The following is a 24,577-nucleotide window of genomic DNA, read 5'->3' as shown; positions in this document are numbered from 1 at the left end:
CCTGGACCAGTATAGGAATCAGAACATTCAGAGGAAGGTGCCTGAACATTCAATCTTACTAAGACTAAATACCCCAAACTGTCCTCCTTCAGTGTCAGATGACCAGTTTTCTGCCACTTATCATAATAGAATTTAAGGAATTAAATGGGTAATCAGGAAGAGGAGCATAAATGGTCAGAAATTAAATAATGATGGAAAAATAAAAATAGAAAAAAAGTGGCAGATGAACAAAAAAAACAAAGCCTAGAGAGAGGAAGAAAAGAAAGAAGTAAATTGAGACACCGAATCATTGGCATTCTGACACACTTTTCTACCAGTTTTTAATGAAGGAGGAATTTCACACAGTAAGTTTAAACAAAAAGCACTTTCCCCCACAAAACACATTAAATTTATTATATACAGTATTATCAGCTGTGGAGAGAGCAATGTATATGGCGTTGAGTAATGCAGGTGAAGGCTATCTTGTAACTCATCTCTTTCATATTTTATTTCTCAGATCATTTCAGAGATCCAATGATCTATTCTTGTCATGTCACAGTCTTTAGCCTTTTGTGAAAGACTATCCTATTCTAGGGAGGAATTAATGCCATGCACCAGTACAGGTCACGGGTTGAGCTGCTGGAAAGCAGCTCGGCAGAGAGGAACCTAGGAGTCCTGGTGGACAATAACTTGACCATGAGCCAGCAATGTGTCCTTGTGGCTAAGAAGGCCAATGGTATCCTGGGGTGCATTAAAAAGAGTGTGGCCAGCAGGTCAAGGGAGGCTATCTTCCTCCTCTACTCTGCCCTGGTGAGGGCACACCTGGAGTACTGTGTCCAGTTCTGGGCTCCCCAGTTCAAGAAAGACAAGGAACTACTGGAGAGAGTCCAGTGGAGGGCTATGAAGATGATCAGGGATTGAAGCATCTCTCTTACGAGGAAAGGCTGGCAGACCTGGGTCTGTTAAGCCTGGAGAAGAGAAGACTGATATGGGATTTCATCAATGTTTATAAATATGCAAAGGGCCGGTGTCAAGAGGATGGGGCCAGACTCTTTTCAGCGGTGCCCGGTAACAGGACTGTCCTACCCCTACCATTCTGTGATTCTGTGAAATATTGAAGGAAATGCTGCTAAGTTCTCCTGTCTTCATTTGTCTCTTGAGTGTTATTTACTATGGTTCTAAGGGTTCTTTCTTCTAAATAAAACCCTAGAGATCTCCTGGTGGAAAGGAAAAAAAAAAAAAAGGAAGAAAAAGACGGAACTGAAGCTTCCCCGTTTTCATTTACAGATAGAAAGAGCATTTCCTTTGCCTGTTAGCAATGGGCACTGCCTACACAGTTTTTCATGCACATGCTTTGTGACTGTAGTCTTATCAATCGCCAGCTGTGTAGAGCTAGTTGTGCACATACAGATCAGTATCTATAGCCATTCAAAATACAGGCTTTGTTCTAAACATGGATATGTGAATTGTTACTATGTGAAAAGAACTTCTGGTTTGATTTGAATATCTCATTTCTTCTGTTCCGTTCCAAACTCTGCGACATGCCTCACTCTCAAATGGAGATTTTCATTATGTTTAAGAGCATAATTCATTCTGAAGCTGTATGCCCTTCACTTAATTTGAAAGGTTTGAACTTTTCCATAAATCATGGAACACAACTGGTTTCTTAGCTGCTAGAAAAGGACAAAAAAACCCCAAACCCAGTATTGACTACTATGACTTTACTATAAATACCCTTGAAGGGGCACAGAAATTGCTACAAATATCAAATTTAGAGCCCTTCATCTTAAAATAGACCAAAAAAAGTATTTAGCACACAGAACAGAAAAATGCAGCCACTTGTAAACTGACCAGCCAAAGAAATGCACAGAATGAATGTACATTTGCTGACCAATGTGAAATATTTGTGGTTCCCACCAGAAACAGAATCTGGTCAGAATTCAGTAATACATATACCTAGTACTGATATCAGATCAATATCATTAGACTCCAATGAAGATGAAAGCCTCTTACTGAAAATATAAATTACCTTTTACCATCAAGATTTCAAGTTATATTAAAACTGCATTCTTATCTTCCCTTTCCTTCAGTTAAAGTGGTATTTCCAACAATAGTTCACATGAAACACAATTTAAGCAGTGAATCAAAGACTGAAACATCAATCCATTATGCTTCCTGTTTCTCATTAAGTGCAGGGGTGGAGAAGTTCAAACTTTATTTAGTATGTTGCAGATGAAGATATCATAATGTCATCTCATCTAATTTCAGTTTCTTTCCATATTTGCCCTGAAGGGTTGTAACCTCTTTTCCCAGTGTAAAGACTGGAATCCAAACCATTCTCTATGGCATTAAGGTTAGATTCATAGAATCATAGAATATCTCAAGTTGGAAGGGATCCACAAGGATCATCGAGTCCAACTCCCTGCTTCTCACAGGACTACTTAAAACTAAATCACACAATGAAGAACATTGTCCAGATGCTCCTTGAACTCTGACAGGCTTAGTGCCATGACCACTTCCCTGGGGAGCCTGTTCCAGCGTCTGACCACCCTCTTAGTGAAGAACCTTTTCCTAATGTCCAATATGAACTTCCCCTGATGCAGCTTCATTCCATTTCCTTGTGTTCTGTCGCTGGTCACCAGAGACAGATCAGCACCTTCCCCTCTGCTGCCCCCTTGAGGAAGTTGTAGACTGCCATGAGGTCACATCTCAGCCTTCTCTTCTCCAAGCTGAAGAAACTCAGTGACCTCAGCCGCTCCTCATAAATCTCACCCTCGAGACCTTTCATCACCTTGGTCACCCTCCTCTGGACACATTCTAATAGTTCTAATAGTCCTTCTTATATTGAGGCATCTCAAACTGCACACAGTACTTGAGGTGGGGCCGCACCAGCGCAGTGTAGAGTGGGACAATCACTTCCCTTACTCTCACTTTCCGGTATCAAACCTTTCTTCTGTCAGAAATTCATTTATAACTTCTCCCAGGTAATAAAGTAGTTTCAATTCTTTCCAGAGGCTTTATACTCTCTACCACAGCTACAGGTTATACAAAGACGTTAAGTCTCAGTAATGTTATATGAGTGCAGATTGGCCTGTTTTTTGGCAGTTGCCAAGCCTGGTGAAGCATGGAAACAATTTGTGAATTGCAGCAGTGGAATCTCTGAATGTACTAATGAACGAATACCAGGGAGCTGGAGGGAGCTCACCAGCAACAAAAAGGAAGGTATTTCCCAGAGACATTTGAAAATCTAACCTAGTACTCAACCAGCCATCTATACTCCTGAGCAAAGATAAAACCTTTCCTAATTGAAAGATTTTTTGTGCTTTTTTGGTGTCTCATGAGATGTGGGAATAGATCCTTATGAAAACTTTTGCATCAAAAATCCCATTTTATTTTCCACCAGTGTGATTTTTCATTGTTAATATTCTTACACTCCGCATATGTTAAGGCACATTAATAAATGAAAGCAGCAAGTCAGCCTGTCAGATATTTCATAAAGTACCATGGGAAATGATTGGCTTAGGATGAGTGGACAAAATCTGATTGTTCAGCAAACTTAATTTTATCTGAGGACCGATAAATCTATGCGTAGCATGGACATACTGAAAGTTAACTGGGCTCAGAAATACACCATATCTGAGCTTTTGGGACAGCCAAGGACCTTAATGTTCGTGGCTCAACTCTACCTCTTAACATGAAGGAAGAAGCATTACAATTACGCTGAGGGACAACAGATCTTTAGTTTACATATTCTCTTGGATTTCTCAAATGCTAGCAACAAAAACATCTGTCATTAAGGCTTCAGGGTGAAAGAGAGAAACACAATAGTTAAGCCTGGAAGGTGAGACTGAAATAAGCCAACCAGACAAGATTTTGTACAGTTAAAAATAAAGCCATTAACTCTCTCGGTGAAACAACAGTTCATTATGCTAAATTGTTATATGGCTGGTAAACTGGCATTTTCATGAGTTTTTAAGTCCTATAAGGAGTTACTTGGAAAATTACTGTAAACTTGTGATTTGTATTCTCTAACAGGTCCACAGCAAGAGAAAATATAGCCTCCAAATTCCCTCTTACACAGGGAAGGTAGTTGAAACTCGGTGTGGTTTAAGAAGCTCTTGAAAGAATTTCAGGAGACTCTGTATGAACACTCAGACAGCATCAAAGATATGTGCTCCCATTCTCTACCAGTTTTCTGCCATGCATTAGAGCCATGAGATCCCCAGAGCCTGAAAAGCTGACTGCATATCAATATCCTAGCATGAATTACCTTTTCGGTAGGTTTACCGTCTTGGGACGTGATGTTTCTCCTTGTTTCCCAAAATACCCCTGGATCTTCTCATCCTACTAGCCCATTTGAGACTGTTCCGCAGACCTGCCTGGACCCCCTCACAGCATCCACCCTGTGGAAGAAACAAATATTGAAGAACGGTGATGCAGAAATTAAACCTTGTAAAGACATAATTTGAAGGCATTGGGGGAGAATAACTAAACTAAAACACGATATAGACCTGTCATTACACTACCTGAGAAGGGAGGGGAGTTGTAGGATTATAAAATCCCCTCAATGTAAGTATAATACAGCTGCTGAAGGCACAGTTAATTTCAAGAAGACTTTAAGACACAAATAAAAGCAGAGATTTCAAAGACAGCAATTAGTCAATAATGTGATCACCTAATTTTGCATATAAAAACCTTGCCTATTGGAAATGCATTATTTTATGTTTTAAAAGTTATTAAAAATTAAAAAATTATTTTGCATGCTTAGCAGTAATAGGGGTGTGTGTGTGTGTGTTACTGATATATTTCTGTAATGAGTAGCTTCATCATACATCATACAGGGTATGGTGGTAGAAATTAGGTCTTTCCTTGTCATTAGCAACAGTGAAACACAGACACTTCTTGAGGGCAAGGTATACCTTCCAGCATTGGAAACTTCTCTCATTTAGAGTCTTACATGCATGTTGTGGTAAAAATGAAAATTGGACAAAGTTTAAAAATTAATTACTCTGCTAATAACTTGTTTTCAAGTTATAGCCTGAACGAAATTCCTGTTTCATTCAATGAATAAATAAACATTAGAAATAATAATCATACATATAATTTCATAGCTTGAAAACACTGATAGGAATGAGATCTGAAAAAGCAGTTTTACTTAAAATTTTTTAAAAACATAGCTCATTTACTAAAGAAAAATAAATTCTACTGTCTTCTGTTTATGACAAAAGATAATTGAGTAAATGGTGACTCCAGATAACCCATAAGTCACTGATTCTGTTTTTCAAAGACATGCCTGCTTTCTATTCCTTTGGCCTCGGCTGCCTAGCAACCTCCACAGAGCTTTCTTAGTCTATACTAATTCTGGAGAGTTTTCATTTATATATTTATTTATGAGAATGTCTATAAGGAGGATGCAGAAACAAAGAGCTCTTTTTTCCTTCCTTCTAACACTGGGCTCCAAACATGTCACCTCAGTGTCTCAGTGAAGGACGCAGTCCTTGATTTTGGAAAAAGAGCTACCTACCTCCTTGAAATCGCTTGGGAACTAGGCAAATCCCATTTATCATAAGACAAAAGCTGAGTCTCTGTAGGAAGCTCCTGACGTAATACGCACTGATATTTCTTGCCCTCCCTGCTGATTTGATCCTTTGATAATATTTTTCACCCTGAAATACTAGGTGTTTATGTAAGGCTCCTGTTTTCATGCAGCCTGGAGCTTTTACTTAACAGGAAGACAGAGTTTGTGCTGCTGCACCGTGTCACCAGCAGTTTCTGCATCACCCAAGCACTGGAGGGAAATGGAGATTAAAACTGATCTCCCGCTGTGTCAATGACCCAAAGCGGGACAGTTTGGAAGTTATGGATGGGACTACTTATTACAAGTAGTTCAAAACTGGATATGGACTGTGTCTCCCTGCACCAGTCACCAGCTTTCTGTTGGAACAGCCTATTTCCTCGGGGTTTTTTTACCTCTATTATTAGTGCAAAATTGAGGATGCTACAGAAAGTATCCCTATGTTACATAAAAAAAAAAATACTTATTTTCTTGCCAATTCTATTCAAACAGCACTTTGCAAATACTTTATGCTCTGATCAACACAGCCCTCTCCTTCAATCAGAGGGGAAAAAAAAAAAGAGAGAGAGAGAAAGAGATGGTGAAAGACGTGTCCTGTAGAGACTAACAGGCTCTTCCAAATGAATGATGTGGTAAAGGCATGCCAAGTGTTCATAGCTTGCGGCCTCATGGTAGTGATGTGGGTTTGTGTCTCACTGCTTCTGATTCCTGAATTCCTATGGATATTTATTTCAGGATCAAACTGAAGCCTGAAATATAAAAAACTGATGTGTCTTGAGACATAGCAGTATGCCTTAATCTCTCCATTACATTTTTTCTGATTAAGTTGATCTGTAGCTGTGTTATGTCGTTACGGAACATACAGGGAATCTGTGACAGGACACAAACCTGAAACCAGATCTCCTAACTTCCACTTTCTGTTTCTTACCAACAAAGCTATATAAATAAAGATAAGGTTGTTTTAAACACGACAACAGTTGTAGGATTACAGAAGCATTTGAAAATCTTGGTGTTTATATATACTTAGGCATCAATATTGAATAAGTATATTAAAAAAAACCCTTCCTAATAACGTAACAGGAAACAAAAAGTATATTGGATGGTATATCAGTGTCCAATGAAATAAGATAATGACAAGATAAGGAACAACATGAAAATCATTCAAAAATAACCTGCTGGTTAAAAGAGCTTAATTTTTCAGAGGAACAGTGAAATAAACCACGGAAACTGAAATGTGCAAAATGATTCATTAAACAGGAGGAAGAAAGTTACTGGCAATAAATAGAGATACAGGATTTCTTTTTCTGTTCATAGACTCACTATAAGCAATTTTCTAAGTTGCTTTACCTCTGTCATTCTACACAATGACATACATTTGTAGCTTTCCCAGCAAATATCTCAGTTTGTACTCCTGACAGTTATTGTAATACAAATAAATTCCAAGTATAATCCAAAATTAAGTAGTTGCTTATTGAAGCAGTTTCCCCATACGTATGTTCATTTTTCACAAAGAATCATTATTAAAGCAAAAACTGAGTGTGTGGTGTTTCCCTCCCTTTAAAAGTGTGATTATGATTTCATATGCTCTTCAATGTTAAGCCAAACTTTTTGAAAATAAACCTAATGAAGAGTACCAGAAGCATACTTACATATCTGTTTTCTCACTTACTTTTGTGAGAAGTCTTTTTTAGTAAGTTCAAGAACATCTAAATAGACAAAAGATGAGAAAATTTTTTTCATGCCTTTTTATAAAAAACTGTTATAATAGGCTTCCCTACAGAATGAATAAAATCGGAATTGTGCTAAAGCAGCTACCAAAGGAAGTCCTTTGGAAACAAGCAAAAGCTTGAGAAAATTAAGTCTCTTGAGATACATGGAAAAATAAGTTGCAAGCAGTCTCATCCTAAATTTCAAAGACGATAATTAGGTACTAAATCTACTACATTTACACTGGAAAATCTCACCTGCCATGAACTTATGCTTACAAAAGAGGAGGTATACTAAAAAGACTGATTTTGGCCATCCTCTGTTAAAGAAGGTTTTGACAAAGGGCATTATGAGGAAAAATAAGTTTTATTATGAAAAAGATGAAAGGAACATTATTGTTAATACACAAGTATAAACTTTGCTTGAAAACTCACCAAGGAGAATTGCAAGAAATCTTTTGAAAGCAATCAACAGTATTAATCCAATGCTCAGCTCTTCATTTCAAGTGCACTGATTTTACTTCAGACTTACGCCAGTAACTGATTAAAATTTTGACTAAAATCTAAAATCCTAAAATATTTTCTAAAAATTTATTATGGCAATAAGTAACACAAACTCATTGAAGTTATAATCAGGCTTTAGTAATTGTTCTCAAAGCAGTTATTTTTTATAGATTGCAAAGAGATGAAAAAAAGTTTCACGAAAAGGAAGACTTATTAAAGAAAAAAATAAACAGTAGTATCTGCTACCATGAAGACACCGCAAAATGAAATAAATAAGCAGAAGAGGAAAAATATCTATACAGTTCCTGTTATTTTTAATAAATATCACTAACAGGGTAGTATTCAACTGCCGAAAGAAATGAGGTTATTTAGATACTCTATGTTACTACGTCTGGCCCTGAGTTGCCATTCCAGAAGAGCACCGGTTTCTTGTAGATCCTATGTCTTATCTTGCCTGCTCCTGTGGAAGTCTCGGATACTCTAGGCCATGTGAAATAGCATGAGATACTTTTATATATGAATCCAGACCATTTGCAAGCTGTTAGTAAAAATGTGTGTGAGCTCTGAGTGTTTACACTCAGAGGTAACAGTAAGGGTAAAGTTAAAACAACAGGAAAATCGCAGTGTGCTGTGTCCGCCTAAGACTTTCAACAGTCCCAGAGGGTACAGAGAGAAAATGCTACTTCAGACAGTTTCTTAAACAAAGAAAGATATCTTTATAAAAATTCTGTACTACCAGTAAATATGAAGAAGTTAAATTTCACCTCTGAATAACTGCTGACTCACTATGCAGTGAAACTAGCTACCGGTGTTTTCTACGTGATTTGAAAAGGCGTTCTTGCCGGTTCTCATTCCCTTCAGTTGTTGACATATTCCGCTATTTCAGAGCTCTATTTCATTTTATATGCTTATCAGAATAGAACTTTTTTATGCTAAGGAATTGGACAAACCTCCATAAACCTTCAGTATTTATTGCAAGGTCATAACTACATTTTTTCATGATCTTCTAGCTTAGTGAAATCCTGAGTAAGGATTATTCTCCTGCATGAGACCTATAATTTCTGTGTATACTGCACTTCTCATTTTTCCTCTTTCAGAATGCCAGATGGAAACAAAACAAAGAATAGTTGCATGTCTGGTATGCTAATATTTTTATACTTCTGCATTTGAGTTAAGCAGATGGAGATTAGGTAATTCTGCGTGGCGCTCTCTCCAAAACAATTTGAGGTAAGGTATAAATACCAGTTTCTAAAATCATATTCTTAGCTTTTTTATGTGATCTGCTACTGCAAAGAAATTCATATACTTATATTATTGATTGGAAATGGTTTTGTACATCTAATCAATAAAAGAGTTAATCTGTGTTGAACCAATCTGCTAGACTATTTCTCTCATTACACCTAACTAATACAAAGCTGTGAGTGATTCATTTCAGAGCAACAGTTCAGTGTACAAAACAGGTCTAGCGTCTTTTTAATGTGAGTGTTTGTGTGTGTTTATATACACAAAATATCATTAAAAGTATTTCCCCTGACAATATTCCCCCCATTTTATGATCAGTTCTATTGACTACCAATAATAGTCTCCACATACATGTCTGACAAACGTCTGTTTAATTTATTTTTTACAATGAAAGATTTGAACTGGTTTGTTCATCTATAAATACACACTTTTGTGCCGTAGACACAAATATGCATTTGTGTTAGCTTTCATCCCTGCTGTGTTTGTACAACACAGTGTGACATTCACAAACAGAAAGAAAAGACATTGAAATGAAGAACATTTGATAGCGTCGCCTAGCATTTTAAATACAGTGAAATAAATAAATTAGTGCCAACTTAATCAACTGCTAAATTCAGTGTGGCTGAAATGAAACAGATTAGGCCAGAGAGGAAAAAGTGAATCTTAGATGAAAAAACAACTCGTGTTGTCTACAAAGCAATAGGACTGAATTCTACTGAACTCTTAGTTTCAGACTTAGATTTCCCCTCCCTACTAGGGTATCTGATATAGTTTCAGTTAGCCATAATTATAAGGAATTTTGCCATGACATAACGTAGGATCATCAAAGGAGTAGGCAAGGATCATTATCTCATGGGAGGTGTCCCTGCCCATGACAGGGGGTTGGAACTAGATGATCTTTAAGGTCCCTTCCAACCCTAACAATTCTATGATTCTATGATCTCTACAAAAAAGGAAGAAGACAGTCTTAAAAGAGCAAGAGCCAGAGAAAAATTCAGAAAGTAATTTTTATTACCAGAGCCCTGTTTTAATCACAGAAAGACACAAGTTCGCTTTTTGGAAAAGCATCTAAAAATATTGAGTTTTCTTTTCAAAATGAAAGCTAAAATTCTAGTAATTATATTATTAATAAAAAATATTAATTATTATAATAAAGTGAATTATTCCTGCTTTCTATGAAATACTATTATTCTGCTTGTTTATTTGTTACTTATCATTTTAGGAATCTTTTACCTACTTAATACCCAGTTCTTAGAGTTTTCAACCGCTAATTTGAAGTGAATTCATGAAAATCAGCTTCAAAAATGAAGCAAGGAAGCCAACAGCTTGAAAGGAGCTACAGATGCCCTTACTTACTAGTTCATGTTGACATTTCCTAGTCTCAATGCATTTCCCAAGTCAGAGAGTTTCCAAACACAGACACTTTCAAATATATTAATAAAGCAAAAGACCTACCCCATTATTTAATCTATTTTCTGCCCTTTATACTCTCAAGATATTGCAAAAGAAGGTAACATCACTTGCTGATGTTACACATGGTAAAAAAATTCTTCCCTGAAGTATCAGCTTTTTAGCTGATGGATTTCCTTCAGAAGGATATGAAGAATATGATTTGTCTCATACTAATGAAGAAAATTAATTATCTTATAGTATATGTGCTATCATTGTTATACCTGGGAGAATAATTCCAAGAAAGGGAAGTTTTCTCAGAAATTCACAAAATCGCATAGTATTAAAGGAAGGGGATAGTGATGGACTGCATTCAATAGGTACTGCAGAGAAATAACTAAATATTGATGCTTTTGCCAACTCAAAATAAACAGTGGAACCCTCTTCATCAAGAGTAATACAAATTCAGTTGATAGCTTACTGTTTAACTTAATGAATCATTTGGCCCTCCGGGTATTATATGATAATCATTTTTCTGGACAAAAGACTTATTATGAAATTAACAGGAAAGGCAAACTAGAACTCACAGTTACACTCTGGAAAGAAAGAATGGCTTCACTTATCTCGTGGAACTACAGTGTGGAACATCTCTTGAGTAATTCCAGTTGCACCCAACAGAGGGAGCAATGCTCATACCACAACTATACATCTCATTATAAAACACACACCTACGCAGATATTATGCTGATTGAATTCTTGCTAAATTGATTGAATGATTACCATAGAGCAACACACAAAATAGTTAACTTTTAAGACATTACACATATTGTCAAGCCATCATGTATGAAGCGTATTGTTTTATGAATTTGTAAACTTGTGGTGAAATACACATTTTAAGAAGAATATTAATGAAGTGTTAAGCTGTGCTTAGTAATATCAATCTCAGATAACAAAATCCTCAGATATTTGGTCTAATAGAACGAAAATCTCATTTCAACCTATAGCAATTTACCATAGTATCAACACATCATCATATGTGATACAAAAAATGCTTTCTCCTTATGTAACATGCAAAATATTGAATTCATAGATCATATAAAGGTATATAAGACTTGGATTTCAAAGGGATTTTGTATACTATTTGTTAAACTAGAGTTTGTTGCCTTTTTCTAATAAACAAGCAAGTAAGAAAATACAAGTATGCTAAGCAAAAGCACTGATAAGAAAGTCAACAGTGTGTCACTAGCTATTTGCATATATTATATCAAAACTAATTTCTAAGTTTAGATGAAAAGAGGTGAATAAAATGTGGAGACTGATGAGCAAGGACTGATGCATAACTGATATTCCCTGCAATATATTAAGTAGAAATTGCTGCAGCTTCCATTACTGGGAGGTGCAACGCACTGTTGCCTGCAAAAGAACAGGGAACAATCCTGAAATTGTTATTGGAAACTAAAAAAAAACCCCACAAAACAATCAATGAAGAGCCATTAGAGAACAAAAGTCAAAAGATTTTCGAGTGAAATTGCAACAGTGTAGTCTACTAGTATACACTAAAGCAGTTAAAAATATCAGTCGCTCTCCTGTCTGTAAATTTTTCATAAAATATTGACCTACTTCCCTGATAATAATGATTTCAATAATTTTCCAAAAATAAATATAACTAAAAATAATTAAAACCTATGCATTGACAGATTGATTATGTGTGATTGCTCATATACGTCATATAGTACAGTGTTGGTGATTCAGAAAGGATGATCCAGCTTTAGCAGATGGAAACAGGCCAGAAAAGTCTCTGAACCTCTTTGGCAAAAGAAATTGGGGTTCAAGACCTGGAAAGGACATCACAGGCTTTTTTTTTCCTCTAAAAAGGACATGATTTGGAAATGACCTCCAACTTAAAATTAGTTCTATTCTCTCGGCAGAGTAAAAAGGGAATAGTTACTACATCTCTTCCTGTTATACTGATTACCATGTTGTGAAAAATGCTTTCGGTTCCATCTCAATACTCCAGTTTTCCAAAATTGCCAGATTCATGCAAAAGAAGCATGCACACAGCATAATGAAACAAACTCACAGAAATTGGCACAAACATAACCAAAGGCAGAGCTGACATTTTCAAAAATACTGTCTTCACTATCTGCCCAGCTTTAAGAGTCCTCATTAAGATATATGGACTCAACTTGTAAATTTTGCTCTCCAGAAAATGCGGTACCCTAAAATATAGGCATTATCAGACTGTAAATTTGGAATCAAGTAGCGTTAGCATCTAGTAGGCCTTATAAAGACTCATAGCAGACTTAGACTTTGTAAGCGGGTTATCTGGTTCAGCCTTTTAGAAACTTTTGCAAGCAGAATTTTACCATCTGGAGTATTAATTTATATTGTCTGTGAATGACAGTTGTACCTGAACTATCTATACATTAATGCCCCCTATTTGATTGCAAATGAAGAACTGCGATACTTGCAGGAATGGCATCATTTTTTTCTTGTTACTTTTATTCTACACTTATATTTAGTTTACTTTTTTAGATCCAGTGCAATGCATGTGTAATAATCCATGAAAATTCTGCTTAGGAAAATTAAAAGTCTGGGGTACCCACACATCCTAGGGAGCAAAGATGGTTATTTAAAGAACCAGGAGTGCAAGCATTCTTCTTTTGCATATAATCTAGCAGTTAGAGTATTTGTAAGGAAATAGGGAAACTGCGTTCAATTCCTGCTTCAGCTTGATGGGCTGAACTTCATCTCTTCCAGAAAATGTCTATTTGCTAGACTTCATGGGCCTGAAGCAGCGCAACATCTGCTAGCTAAGTAAAACTTTTGGGGCTAGAAGGAAAAGGAGCACGCAAGTTGGCGATCCGGCTTTGAAAAGGTAGTACTGGGTTCTGATTACCTTATTTGGGATTAATACTTTTGTAACAAGACCGTATAAAAGGTACAAGCCCTTCAAGATCAGTAACCCAAAGCTGGTCTGGAAATCAATTCCAGTCTTTACAGTCTATGTTAGACATTGTTCATGAAAGTATTTTAAAGGCCTGAAAACATCTATGGATACTAGATACAATATATTCATTAGTGTTCTGGAATACACCCCATAAACAACACTTACATTCTACTTAACTTGAGCATACTGAAAGCATGAATACCCTTTGAACAGAGTTCACGAAGAGATTCAAGGTCAATTAAACTTACAGTAGACAAGACCCCTGCTATTTATTCTTGGTTGTCTAGTCATATTTTCAGAAGTACGAAGGGAAGACCTCACTAACTCTACCATATCATCAGAGTTTTTAACCTCATGAAAAGACCACTATTAATATTACCTAAATGATTATAGGCTATAAGCATCATCATTTTTTCAGCTTCTGTCTGAACTTTCATAACATTTCCTATGAAAGGCTATTTTTATCTAAGATCAGGGGAAGTAAAAAAGAAAGAAAAAATAATCACATCTTGTGTGACTGCAGTTGTACAGGACTGTACTGTACAGGAACTCGTGGGGCAATCTCTCCACGGAACAGGTAATTGTGCCGTAGATTTGCTTAACTTGTCTGGCAGCAATGAACACAGGACCAGGGGACAGAGTTAAAAACACACAGTGAAGAATAAAATCTGCACCATATTTCACTCTTGCTTTCAGTAACATAAGGAAATCCACAATAGCTGTACTGAAGTCCTGAGTGCAAAGAATAAGAATAAAAGAACACCTCTAGGAACAAAAAGTTATGGAACTTTCCAAACCATTCAAACCACTCATTTAAATGACAATCTACATGCACCAAAATTTTAGCATGGTATCAAAGTAGTAAAGAAAGAACCTGACTTTTGATATAAAAATATCTCTATTAACGTGAAACTTAAAAACAAAAAACTCCATGATTTTCCCCCTTTTCCCAAATGCTCTCCAGCAATAAAATGTATTCCTTGGCTGAGATCCTGTATAATGAGGCCAAGTTTCAATTTGGGATGCAGATTTTTGTACTCAAGCAATTAAAAGCCCCTAAAAAACACAAAGCCAAGAAATTATGCTTGCTATCAGACTTCAGAAATGGAAGTTCAGAGAAAATCATGTTTGTGACACATCTTTGCCTAAGATTGGTTAAGAGAACTGTTACATTTTATCAAGAGGAATTTTAGACCACCTCCTTTCAAAACATTCTCCACATTTTCCCCGACACATTTACCCCAGCCTATGGCCCAGAGCTCACAACTGGTGAGTAACAGCAGCTGAGCTCCTGACACAGTCATGTGGAGAGAGTGATTCCAACATAGCCAGCTCTCCATCTCTTCTCTTGGCAGATGTGACATATTATCCAAAGTCTGCATTTTCCTAAATCGAGATCGTGCAATCCAGTCACGAGCTGAAAACTCATATTCTGCTGACTTGCTAGTTGAAAGAGTAGCTGGAATACGTGAAACACATATCCCTAAACTACACAATCCCAATTTTAAATGACATTCAGGATTTTTTTTTTGTTGCTGTCGAGAACTTTAATGAAATTTGTGAAAGCTTGGAAATGGCATTCAGCAAAAGTAAGTAAATGGACATGTAGTTCTGGAAACCAGTTCTAGAATGAGATAGAAACTTGCAATCCCCTTAATTTCTATGCTAAAAGAATAACCACTACAGAGAAAGAATACCTCATTTACAGACATTCATTCAATTCTTCTCTTATCAGCTAAGGTAGTCAAGAGAAATGCCATTATACGAAACTGATGTTTGCTCCAGTAGCAAAGGGAATGAGAACAGAACATTTTATAAACACCTCCAAGGAATTGATAAGGGATGACTGTAGTTATCTGCATCAGAGGCATAGATAAGAAGCTTCTTGCCCATTGCTAATACTATAAGCTACCCCATCACTCCATCTATAATGACACCCATAGGAAAATATTTTGGGGCTAAACTTTTTTCTTTTTTTTTTTTTTTTACGTATGCCATAATCCACATACTTCAAAAACAGACCGCATTGAGAGTTTCTTCCTCCTAAATATACCCTGTAAAATAGTTTCTAAGGAACTACCAAATGAATTCATATTCAATTAATTCCTGACTGTTTACTTCTTTCAAAGGCTCAGAGTTGCTAGCATCTAGAAAATTTATTTTACAACATTGTATCTTAAGTTCCAGATGATCACAGACAGCGGTACAGCAACAAATGTAATTTTCCGGAGTAGTCACAAATATGCTAAAAAATACAGCATACCTGGGCTGCTACCTTACTGATTTTTTCTATGTGTGAATGATATTTTCAGAAAAGAAATAATTATTGTGCTAGTCCACAGGCTTATGGATTTTTTGTATCACACATGCAGGTAATGGTTCCTATCCCCATCCTAAGAAATATGCATAGCACAGGCAGATTTTGCTGTATTGCAGCCATGGCAGGGTTATTTAAGCAAACGAAAATGTCTCCTTAAGAGCTGGTTTCTTTTTGTGCTCATTCGCATCAGAGAGAAATAGAGCTAATGCTACGGTCTTATGAGTGCTTTATGCATTCTGACAAACCAAACGAGGTTTGTCAGGAGAGGCTCTAGGCAGCATGGAACTGCTGCAATTTTACATCTCATTGATTATCACAATGGGAATTGAAAACAGTTCTCTGCTTTCCACATGATATCAAAAATACGTTGCAGTCCTCATAAAAATATGTAGGTCCTCCAGTAGAGAGAAAATGAGGAAAACCAACTTGGTACAGCATTGTTTCCTCATGAATTTGAGTCATGCCCATCTGACCTTTATGAAGGCTAATAATAAAGCAATAAGGTGACACACAGTAAAGCATGTCATTCTGTGAGTAGTTCTGCAATAGGTTACATGGAACAAAAGGGCAGGCAGTTCAATGCCCTGAGGCTTTGGGGATATGCTTATTTTGTGGTAAGTGCATCCTGTATACTGCTGGCATTACACAGAGTATGTGGGAATGCACGTCACAACAATATTAAAAGAACAAGGACCTAAAAAAGCTGGACAGAAAATTAAGGCTTATTATTGTTGTCACATCACCTCAGTCATTGCCTGGTTTGATGTTCTGGGGAGGTTTTCTATGAAATGTTCAAGGGACTAATTATTTTTATTGCTTTTATACAAAAATCTCAAGTCTTTCCTCTTCCCACATCTTCAGTGACTTGTTTTAACTGGATCCAGCAGTCCACATCCACAGAATGTTACAATTTTATAAGGTACAGACTCACATTCTAAGCACAGTAAAACGACCCCAAAACCACACAGAATAATACAGAGTGACAGCAGTAGAAGTCTGTTCTACTCAGAGATTGCAAGCGACATATGTAGTACCATGTGCTAAGCAAGCTGTGATAGTCACTAACCCTTTGAGGTGCCTAGCAACCTTCAGTAGCATTCAGTGGGAAGAAAAGATTTTCAGCACTCTACAGAATTAAATTCCTAATAAAAGTGTTTACTCAGGATCAGTCCTGGCAGCCCTCAATGCTCCCTAAAATCAGGTAGATGAAAGCATACTTAGCACAAAAGAAGAGCAAGTCCTTAGCTGTTTAACGGTAGTTTTATAGAAGTTCCAGTTGGCTGTTCAGCAAACTGGGAATCAGAAGATCAAAGTTCCAGAGTTCACCATGCCTTTCCGGTATTCTATTTTATATATATTATAACCATATATGAATACCTATACCAATTCTATACATGTACATCCAATTCAGACACATTTTCAACACATATACCATATAAGCAATGATTAGTATAACAGGTAAACATAATCAATGGAGTTTGAAACAATACAGAAATTGAAAACCAAGTTTAAGCAAATTAATGACATCTGTGTTACTCCCATCAGGAATATCCAGGCACAGGAAGTTGGATGCAAAAATTAATCACAAGCACTCCCAGTGAGTCACTTTAAAACATATTGGGATCTGTGTATCAGGTAAAACTAGGTCTATATGACAAAGAAACACGCCAATTGAAAAAAGAAGCAAAACTCAAATGACACTCAAATACTACCAAGCAGACAGTAAGAACAAAGCTATTGGATCCGTGGGGGTAACTGGTAGTTTGACAGGTAGCAGAATAGAGAAATCTAGGAAAAGAAGATACCTCTCCCACCTTAAAGGCAACATTTGAGAATTTACAAGTGCCGCTCCCTGCCTGAGAAGGATATGATAAAAGCAACACTTCAAAATACAGTAAGTAATCTCACCCACCATCTTAAGGACACAAAAATGCAAGAATAAATTTGGGTAAAAAATATCATCTTGGATTTCTTGATCCTGTGTTATAAAGCAAGATAAAGACAAAGCAAGTAAGACCAACAGAAATACAGCAATGGGCCAAGTCTCATGATTCCAGCTGAAAAAACAATTTGTTCAAGTTAAGAACAAAAATAATCCGCTAGCCAAAACCAGCAACCATTTACTTTTCCTATAACAATAAGAATTTTGTTCACAGTAAACAGTATGGTGTGCACAATGGCATCTGTGACAACCATTCTCACCTACTGGTTATTGGTCTGCTGGAGAGGCATTAATTCCAACTCTAACACCAATGAAATAATTATCATCCTTGGGTTTTTTATATATATATATATATATATATATACACACACACACACATATATATATAAAATGTTACTAACCTGTCACCTACTACTTCATGTGGTAATGCTGCTTTATAGATCATAGCCCATTATAAACTTATTGCAACACTGAACACACAAAACATGCTTTCCTATGATTTTTTTTATATTTTTGTACATGGCATGTATGTATATAAATTAAACCTTATAATTCCAACAGCAAGTTAAAGTTGTGAGACACAGAAGATTTAAAAGGGAAAGAGAAAAAAGAAGTAAACCAGTAGTTTTTAAATTTCAAACAATTATGACAGTTTCTAACACCAACAATGAGTTTAGATTGGCTATTCTTCACTGTAACTGGCCAAATATACTTATGGTTTCAACTGTTCCAGATGGTCATCAGCTGCCATGAAATGCCTGACCTGATGATAATAGTCACTGTGAGTTCCATAAAAAAAAAAGCCACATTTGGGCCATAGTGATTTCATGAATATAGTGCTTACACAAAGCAATGTACTGGAATATCACAGAATTACAGAATGTCCAAGGTTGGAAGGGACCTTTGGAAGTCATCTGATTCAAATCCCCTGCTCAAGCCCCCATCATGAGCAGCCTCTGGCTTTGCACTGGTGCATGGGGTTTTTCATCCCCAGGTGCAGGACTTTGCACTTCTCCATGTTGAACTTCAGGAGGTTCCTGTCAGCCTTTCAAGGTCTCTCTGGATGGCAGCACAACACTCTGAATATTCATACATAATATATTGTTGGGTCACTTGTTTAATACCTTGTTAATTTTGTTTCTTATTTTTTTTCTGTGAAAAATATTAACAATTTGTCCTTCTTCTTTTGCAATTTAATGAATAGATAATATATATATTATGTGATTTTTTTTAACAGAGACTGAATTTGTCTTTCTGGAAAGTATCTATCATATAACAGATATTGCTACAAGAAAAAACACTGCAGCTTGGGCCAATTAGTCTTGCAAAGAATACTCTTCATCTGAACACATAAAAACATGACGATATATAAAAAATGTGATATAATAAATGAAATATCTGCAATCTTAACTTGGTACTATACTGCAAGTCTAGGGGTCTAAAAGGCTGAATTATAACCAAAGGGGGTTTTTGTTTGTTTGTTTTGTTGGTTGGTTGAGATTCTTTAAAAAACAAATTAACTGAGGTGTTTTTTTTTAACTTCTGATTTTGAGTACCAAGTAATGGAAACCTTGTGGCCTGAACTTCAGGGTTACTGAACTCCAAATGAGTTCAAAGTTACATATCATGAGTGTTTTGTAAATTCAGACATTGCAGGAATTTAAACGTGGTTACTCATATACCAGCACATCCAACACAGACCATTAAAAAAGTTTAGGGCAATCCACTTCTTTAAAAAAAGGATTATATATTTTTAACCAGCTTCTAAGAAGTTGCATTGTAATAATTAGTGAACATATATAAAATATTTCATAAATGGAATTCTACAGAACTGCTAACTTTTATTATGATGTTACCCACATTATTTTTTATTTAAATTAGTAAGTAAATTGTAAGTAAATATGCATTCCTAATACAGTTACTCTGAATTTCATTTATGCCGCATTAATGGCAGTGTCACTGAGAAGAAACTGTGCAGAAGAATGTTTTAAAGCTAATTGACAAAAATACAAATTTCTCTCAAAGTTAGCAACGTTTTGCCTTCAGGCAGAGAGAGACTAAATAACTGTCCCTTGCCCCTGTTCTTTTTCTCTGACAAGAAATTATTGTCTCTGAGGAGGAGACACTGTTAGTCACCACAGCCTTGATCTCGTATGTTTCTTGCACCTGAAGGAATATTGGATTCAAAGCAATATTGGATGACCAAGAAATTCTACCAGTATCCTTCACACTAACCTAGTCCATCATCTTCACCATGTATCCTACATGAGTCTGGTGCAATCATGGATGCAAAATCACCCCAAGTCTAGCAATCTTGTAACCAAAATGATAATAAAAACCAGGATATTCAGAGATGGAAGAGTGATTAAAAAAAACTTATTTTAGGAGGACAGTTTAGTCGAACATGGCTAAATAAAAAGATAGGACTTTATGAATATCTGAAGATTACAGATCATGAGGATTTAGAATGGTACAGGGAGAATGAAACTGAAAAATGAAGGTAATAAGCTTAATATTAGCAAAACATTGAATGAGACTGAAATCTACCCAACAGAGACATAATTCTGGAAGGCAAGGACATTTGGAAATAGAGTAGACAAAGCAGGAGATAGCAAGAAACAATTGTATACTGAACATGGAAGGCTAAATCATCTATATTTGCCTTTTTTGTCTTTGAGATTACTTCCAGTCAATCCTTCTGGAGCACCACTACATTTTAACACTTTCCTCCTTTTTCCCTTCCTCTTCCTTTTAAAAGCGCTATCAAAATAGATGTGACCTCCTTTCCCTTCTGCTGTAAAGGATTTGTATAATCACTATATTTACCCTAATGTTTTCATATTTGATTCTATATATCTGAAAACCTATTTTAAGCAACATATGGAGAGAGTGTTCAACATTCCTCTTTTATAATGTAGCTTTCTGTAGCCACATGATTTTTACAGGATCACCTATCACAATAGTATCTCAGTGACCTTATAAAAAAGCAACAGATGAATGGATGAAGAAAGATTTGGGCTGTAGAAAATGCTAAGTATCATGACTGTTGTAAGAGATGGACTGTAAATTCCCTGATGAGGGGCACAAGGCCCTCCAAGCCTTCAATAGAATGCCTCAAACACTCGCACGGAAATAAATAATGCAGGGCTGGCCTTCAAAGAACTGATAAGGCTAACACTTCTGGCACCTGCAAGTGTGGGAGAACTGTCTTGTGAAGAGAAGATAGTTCTGCCACTCTTGTGGTGAGCTTGCTAGTTCGCAGTTCTCAAGGCCATTGTCTACAATAAGTGATGTTTGCTTCATTATCTGGAAAATGCATATGAAATGCACACCCTGCATATGCTAAAGATGATTACAGAGATCATGCTAAACATGTATGACTATGGCACTCCTCTCTCCACCCAAATCATGCAACACATCACCTGGGAGAAGGGAGAAACCCGAGACAAGGCTGTCCTTGGCTAATTCAGCAAACGTAAAAGGGGAGAATATGTGCCCCTGGAGAGGGAACAAAGAAGAAACAAAAGAAGATTGTGCCTGGGAAGAATCTTTCCAAGAAAGAAGACCGTACCTGGGAAGATTTTTCCAAGGAAGAAGAAGATTATGCCTGGGAAGATTCCCTGAAAAAGACGCTGGAACCAGGCCCCGTGATCTCTTTATCTCTGCCTTTTTCTCTGTCTTTTCCTTTCTCTATCCCTCAGTTTCTCTTTTCTCTTAGAATTGTTAAGTAATGGTTATAATTGTTAAGTAACGACCTTAAGTACGACCTTAAGTACCGCTTGCCATAAATTGTCCTATACCTGTTGTTAAGTAACACAATGCATACCTCACCACTTGCCATAATTTGTTATATACCTAACCAATTATCGTGGACTTGTTAAGACCTATACTAACCGTTTTGGGAAGCTAATAAATGTTTCTATATGGACCTTGAGATTTATCTCACCTTAGTCCACGCCATTGGGAATTTATGAATCTGAAGTCACTTACTCCCCCTCACTCCTGAGAGTGGGATGTGACAACTGTTTATCACATCCCTACATCCACATACAGAGTTCATTCACAAAGAGCAGACTAAGACTCTTCCAAAGTGAGTGAAAAGCTTACAAGCCTGCAAGCATTTTATAGCAAAGATTTAATGCTAACACAAGTCTAGGAACTAGGATTCAAACGCTTTTGATGCCTGAAGAAAATAAATACTTATCTCTCTTTATTTCAAAAGAATCAAAAGAGTTTTGGAACAGTACTGGGAAACTGTATTTTTAATACCAGAAATATCTGTTATCTTTAAATCTTTGTTGAAATGCTCTATTTCTGCTAAAGGGGAAGTTTGGTGAATTTCTAGAATTTTTTTAGTCATATTCATATTTTTTTCAATACATTCTTTTTCAAACACTTTCAACTGTCAAAGGCAAAGGGAGGAAAAATACAAAAAGAGTCACTGCTATCCTAATACTGTATATTCTGTCAATAGCTGCTAATATTTAACTTCTCCACGAATGGCATCCCTCTTGAAACTCTTATGAAATGTTTATATTATAATTTTTTTAAATTATCTTTACATTTCACTCAGTTTGCCTAACTTGCATTTTACTTGTGGTCTGTAATAAAATAGTTAATTGGGAATTTATCTAAGAGCCTCTACTGCCTTGTGGTGGGGTATGTGCAACAGAAATATTTCTATATGTGTAGTCAGCATTTAACTGACTTGATTGCGTTTGGCGTGTAAGAGCTGGATCTTTTAAAGGGGATAAATCTGTTCACATTTGTTGCTGCACACACAATAAAATGAGAGGCATAATTTAAACTTTTTTTTTTTTTGATTCTCAGAAGCTCTTATCATCCCTCCCATTTCAGCTCCATGAAAATAATATTTTTTTATTGATAGTCTGCAAGTATGATTTAAACTGATCTATTTCACAGTCTCTCTCTCAAACTCTTTACTAAATTGATTTTAATTGCTGCATAATCTGGTGAAAATCAACAATTGGCAGACTGCACTCAAGACACACTTGAGAATGGAATAGCAGGGGGGTTGCATATGTGGGACTGAGCTGTATAGTGTACACACGGGAAAGAAGATATGAGAAAAAGGCTTTACAGTAATAAGAAAGTATAAAACAAATAATCTGTTGTGCTCCAAACTCGTGGCCGACTGACACATTGTGTCATAGGAACCTGCATGGAGCAGGAACTCTGGAGGAAGAATTATAAAAAGTACTTGGAATCAAATGTCTCTGTATACCCCTGGAAAGCTATATGTACTGAACTAAATTTGGAAAAAAAACATTACACAGATTACTATCAAACTATTGCTAGTACGCACTAAACACTAATCTTGTTTGAATTCTAAGGAGATTTTAGAGTTTGGGTATGTTTATTTGTAATACAAGGAAAGGAAACTTTTAAATTAGAAGTCATTTCAAGTGGAAAAAAACCAACCACAATATTTGTATTCCGATAAATGTGAAGAAATGTTTCTTAAAAATGTAAACTAGTCACAGAATTTGACATTAAATTAGTCAACATTTTATTCAGCTCTGATCTATATATTTTTTCTGTTTGGGGAGAGAGGGGAAGAAACAGTCAAATAATATTGTCTAGCTGTAGCACACACCTGCTAATGACATTGCAACCAAAGCAGAAGCATTCACTTTCTACTTCAAAAATATGTTCTGACATACTAGGCTATATGAGCTATTCTGTCATGTGATAAACTTTGCTGCTGTTTCTTCCGGTGCAGCCCTGAAAAACTGCAAGCCAAAAGCTTGAAGAAAATACAGTAATCTTTAGAGATGCTGCTTATCTTTCCTGATACTTTCTATATCCTAATACAACAAGAACAAAACAGAACAAGACAGAATTTGTGGAAAGTGCACCAAGATAGAACTAATGTGAGAGTTCATATTCAGAGACAGAAATCATACTTTACCTGAAGATGCAAAGAATAGACAAGATAAAGCAGTCTACTGTATTCAAGTAGAATTTAGTGGTTTTCTTGTCCTAGTAATTCACATAACCCTTACCACCTCTTGGGATAGGTATTGTGAGATAAGTGAATGATTGCCTCAGAAAAACAAAAGGTTCAGCCTAACTTGTCTCAAAGGCTTGGTCATTTGTTAGGGACAGTTAAATAAGAAATTATTCCCTCCACCCAGGCTCAAGTTAGGGTAATTAGAGGGAGCAAAATAGCATCTTATGCCTATTATGTATGGATCAAGGAGGATTTTTTTCTGAAAATGCCATATTTTATTTTAGGAAAAAGGCTGTTTGCTCTCTTTACAGAACACAACGGCCACTTCAAAAAGCCGATTTACAATAAGCCCCAACTTGGTAGGTTTTTGGGGTTTTTGTTTTGTTTTGTTTTGTTTTTTAATCAGGTGATTCTTAGCATGTTCAGGCAGCCAAGAGCCAGTCCTCAGAGCAAGATATGCGAGTGGCAAAACTGGAGTCACAATTCAAACCTAGCCTTGCTCTAATAAGGAGCTAAACAAGAACCACAGTGGCAGAGCACCCTGCACTTGGATCCCTCTGCTGCCATGTTCTGCACCTAGGCACTCAACTACTGCCAAGACTTGAAGGGTGTCAACAATAATTACCATTGATGTCATGCTTACTGTTAGAATAGTCGGTTACATCAAAATACTGAACATATTTATCTTTATCATACATCTGCAAAACAGATAAATTATGTGATTCTACTAAGGAACATAGAGAAAATAATATATTAAAACATTCACAGATTTTTTTCTTTAGTGAAAAAGGGAAGCGAACTCTACTTTATTGAATCTAAAAAGAAGCAATCTAAACCCAGAACCATACCTTCAAATGCCACTACTTATTTCATCTCCTGGAAGAGGAGGATTCTGAGGAATTTAGGGGCTGAGTAAACAGAAATATCTTGAGATTCAACAAGTGCAAATGTCTGCAACCACCACGGCTCAATACAGGCTGAGATCTGACAAGCTGA

General features: G+C 36.3%; 1 protein-coding gene across 10 annotated transcripts in view; it reads right to left on the bottom strand.

Moving 5' to 3' along the window:
• LRRC4C (leucine rich repeat containing 4C) overlaps nt 1-24,577 on the bottom strand; it is a 563,896-nt gene that overhangs the window by 51,676 nt on the left and 487,643 nt on the right. For all 10 annotated transcript variants that reach the window (XM_063332672.1, XM_063332664.1, XM_063332667.1 and 7 more), the window contains one exon: nt 4,250-4,382. The gene's annotated coding sequence lies outside the window, so the exon portion shown is untranslated. The remainder of the gene's footprint in view (nt 1-4,249; nt 4,383-24,577) is intronic.

This window comes from Chroicocephalus ridibundus, chromosome 4, assembly GCF_963924245.1.
Source record: "Chroicocephalus ridibundus chromosome 4, bChrRid1.1, whole genome shotgun sequence".
In the NCBI taxonomy this organism is placed as follows: domain Eukaryota; kingdom Metazoa; phylum Chordata; class Aves; order Charadriiformes; family Laridae; genus Chroicocephalus; species Chroicocephalus ridibundus.
This window is presented reverse-complemented; position numbering and strand designations above follow the sequence as displayed.